The sequence below is a fragment of the Oncorhynchus kisutch genome, linkage group LG27 (assembly GCF_002021735.2).
Source record: "Oncorhynchus kisutch isolate 150728-3 linkage group LG27, Okis_V2, whole genome shotgun sequence".
NCBI lineage: Eukaryota > Metazoa > Chordata > Actinopteri > Salmoniformes > Salmonidae > Oncorhynchus > Oncorhynchus kisutch.
The window spans coordinates 31,168,172-31,172,505 of NC_034200.2; positions in this window are offsets into that span (position 1 = coordinate 31,168,172).

Genomic DNA, 4,334 nt, shown 5'->3' on the forward strand with positions numbered 1-4,334 from the left:
GATGTAGGCAGTGATGTAGGCAATGACGTAGGCAGTGATGTAGGCAGTGATGCAACCAGAGATGTAGGCAGTGATGCAGGCATTGATGCAACCAGAGATGCAGGCAGTGATGCAACCAGAGATGCAGGCAGTGATGTAGGCAGTGATGCAACCAGAGATGTAGGCAGTGATGCAACCAGAGATGTAGGCAGTGACGTAGGCAGTGATGTAGGCAGTGATGCAACCAGAGATGTAGGCAGTGATGCAGGCAGTGATGCAACCAGAGATGTAGGCAGTGACGTAACCAGAGATGCAGGCAGTGATGTAGGCAGTGATGCAACCAGAGATGTAGGCAGTGATGTAGGCAGTGACGTAGGCAGTGATGCAACCAGAGATGTAGGCAGTGATGCAGGCATTGATGCAACCAGAGATGCAGGCAGTGATGCAACCAGAGATGCAGGCAGTGATGTAAGCAGTGATGCAACCAGAGATGTAGGCAGTGATGCAACCAGAGATGTAGGCAGTGATGCAACCAGAGATGCAGGCAGTGATGTAGACAGTGATGTAGGCAGTGATGTAGGCAGTGATGCAACCAGAGATGTAGGCAGTGACGTAGGCAGTGATGTAGGCAGTGATGCAACCAGAGATGTAGGCAGTGATGCAGGCAGTGATGCAACCAGAGATGTAGGCAGTGACGTAACCAGAGATGCAGGCAGTGATGTAGGCAGTGATGCAACCAGAGATGTAGGCAGTGATGTAGGCAGTGACGTAGGCAGTGATGCAACCAGAGATGTAGGCAGTGATGTAGGCAATGACGTAGGCAGTGATGTAGGCAGTGATGCAACCAGAGATGTAGGCAGTGATGCAGGCAGTGATGCAACCAGAGATGCAGGCAGTGATGCAACCAGAGATGCAGGCAGTGATGCAACCAGAGATGTAGGCATTGATGCAACCAGAGATGTAGGCAGTGATGCAACCAGAGATGCAGGCAGTGATGCAACCAGAGATGTAGACAGTGATGTAGGCAGTGATGTAGGCAGTGATGCAACCAGAGATGCAGGCAGGGATGTAGTTCCTCTATGCTATACCTTATTTCATACAGATGTGTTAAGCGTATATCATAGTCCAAAACATGAATGCGCAGGCACAGCAGTGTTGTACAGTATTGGACCTTTGGCTTTCATACTTTTCAAATTCTCAAGCAATTTCTCCAACTGTCAACACATTGAAATGAATAGAGGATACATATGCGGAGCCGCATTGGTCGGAAATTGTAGGGAGGAACTGTGCGTCTCCCGTGGATGATGCAGAGCTGTGTAGCTATGTCATAATGGGGCGCTGGACTATCGAGTCTCAGCGTCTGTGGACTATGATTTAGGCTTTAAAGCCCAATGTCCGCCAGATGCATATTCGTTTTGTTTTACTGGCTGTGTAGCCCGCATTTTCTGTACTTGACGCAAATGTACTTCGCTTTTCAACTAGCTTAAAGCTACTGTAGTTAGTTGCAGTCTGTGTGTGTACTTCAGTTTGTACCACCGCATGGTAACGCACAAGTGGAAAATATTGAACATGTGCAGCTTAGTGCAGAACCCTCAACGCAGTGTTGCGGACTGATCCTTTGACAATGAATGACTTCCTCCGGAATGTAAATAGTTAGATGCATGTGGTGGACGTGAGGCGCAAGATGGAACATTGAAACATTAAGTGAGACAACCTGTCTGGTTCCCAACCGTTTCCCGGTTACTGTACCACCAAGTGAATTCTGCTCTGCCCGGAGTATCCCCTCACGTGCATTTTACCAGTAGGCCTATGGTCTCATGAGTCTTCTCAAGTACCCCCTTGAGTCCTGGTAGCCCCGGTTGGGAACCACTGGTCTAGAGCGACAACACTATACCGTGAATAGGGTGCCATTTGGGATGTTACCTGGGACAGGAAAGAGCAGAACATCTGTCCACTCCTTGATCCATGTAATTGTGACCCCTGGCATCAGTAATTTATGGATTGCAGGACTCCGAGAAACAGTGACCCTTATTTCTGAGAGGGAAATATTTGATGAAATAAAATTCAGTGAAATGTAATAAGTTTAGTCTGCTAATGGACAAAGGTAGTCTGTAGCCATGTTGGACATGAAAGTCACTCAGAGAGAGGATACTAAGAAAAAAGCAGAGATTTCACTGCTTGTTACTCATTTGTTAAACCCCTGGCTTTTAAGGGAAGTGTTACCGCATTTGTGGAGATCCCATAAATGTTGCAGATGTCGGTTTAATTGGAATTACCTTTAAATGTGAAGCGTGCTTTAGCGCGGTTTCGTATTTAATCTAGGCCCTTGTGGTGTATGGCCTGTCTATCTCCTTGGATATCAAGAAAATAGATGCAACTATTCCATTTCCATTCCGCAAACATTCGCTGTTCTTCCGGTTAATACATGGTTCACAGGAACACGGACTACTATTGATGTCATCAAATGTGTTGTTACCGTGGCAATCTGTGAACATTGGGATTCGTTTTTTTTATTTCCCCTGTACCGTTAAACCACAGGTTATACTGTCTGTAAGTGGGGGCTTTATGACAGCATGTTCTGTATGTCTATTGGTTATTGTGTTCATGAAATGTCATGTCTATCAACTCTTTGTTTAGCCTAGCCTTGGTGAACTATATAGTGACCAGCATTGTCTTTCAGAACACTAGAGGCTTTTTATGTAGTATTTTTTCCAATACACTGTTGTCATCTAAGTTGCCAGATAGTTGGAAGGTAGATCATCTTGATACTGATTGTCATATAGACTTGGCATTATGTACCATTTATGTTTGCTTGAAGAGTAGATGTTGTTCCTACTGTTGTTTTCTCAATAAACATTCCTATAATTATATAAAACCTGTCATTTTACAGTCATTTTTATTGAATCCTCTTTGCACACACACACACACACACACACACACACACACACACCAAGCCTCCATGACATTTCTGATTTCCTTTTAGAACAGGTTGTCCCCTCTGTTGTTGTTCTCTATCAGTAGCAGTGAGATTTAAAGCAAACGTAATCTATTGAATAATCTATAGGTGCCTCATAAAGCTAATTCCAGAGGATCAGCACTCCCAGAGAGACAGATCACCCTCAGATAAGATACTGTATGGGACTGATGCTTGTAAGCAGCCTCTACCTCCACCTATTTTATTTATTTTTATTTTACCTTTATTTAACCAGGTAGGCAAGTTGAGAACAAGTTCTCATTTACAATTGCGACCTGGCCAAGATAAAGCAAAGCAGTTCGACAGATAAAACGACACAGAGTTACACATGGAGTAAAAACAAACATACAGTCAATAATGCAGTATAAACAAGTCTATATACAATGTGAGCAAATGAGGTGAGAAGGGAGGTAAAGGCAAAAAAGGCCATGATGGCAAAGTAAATACAATATAGCAAGTAAAATACTGGAATGGTAGTTTTGCAATGGAAGAATGTGCAAAGTAGAAATAAAAAAATAAATAATGGGGTGCAAAGGAGCAAAATAAATAAATAAATTAAAATTAAATACAGTTGGGAAAGAGGTAGTTGTTTGGGCTAAATTATAGGTGGGCTATGTACAGGTGCAGTAATCTGTGAGCTGCTCTGACAGTTGGTGCTTAAAGCTAGTGAGGGAGATAAGTGTTTCCAGTTTCAGAGATTTTTGTAGTTCGTTCCAGTCATTGGCAGCAGAGAACTGGAAGGAGAGGCGGCCAAAGAAAGAATTGGTTTTGGGGGTGACTAGAGAGATATACCTGCTGGAGCGTGTGCTACAGGTGGGAGATGCTATGGTGACCAGCGAGCTGAGATAAGGGGGGACTTTACCTAGCAGGGTCTTGTAGATGACATGGAGCCAGTGGGTTTGGCGACGAGTATGAAGCGAGGGCCAGCCAACGAGAGCGTACAGGTCGCAATGGTGGGTAGTATATGGGGCTTTGGTGATAAAACGGATTGCACTGTGATAGACTGCATCCAATTTGTTGAGTAGGGTATTGGAGGCTATTTTGTAAATGACATCGCCAAAGTCGAGGATTGGTAGGATGGTCAGTTTTACAAGGGTATGTTTGGCAGCATGAGTGAAGGATGCTTTGTTGCGAAATAGGAAGCCAATTCTAGATTTAACTTTGGATTGGAGATGTTTGATATGGGTCTGGAAGGAGAGTTTACAGTCTAACCAGACACCTAAGTATTTGTAGTTGTCCACGTATTCTAAGTCAGAGCCGTCCAGAGTAGTGATGTTGGACAGGCGGGTAGGTGCAGGTAGCGATCGGTTGAAGAGCATGCATTTAGTTTTACTTGTATTTAAGAGCAATTGGAGGCCACGGAAGGAGAGTTGTATGGCAT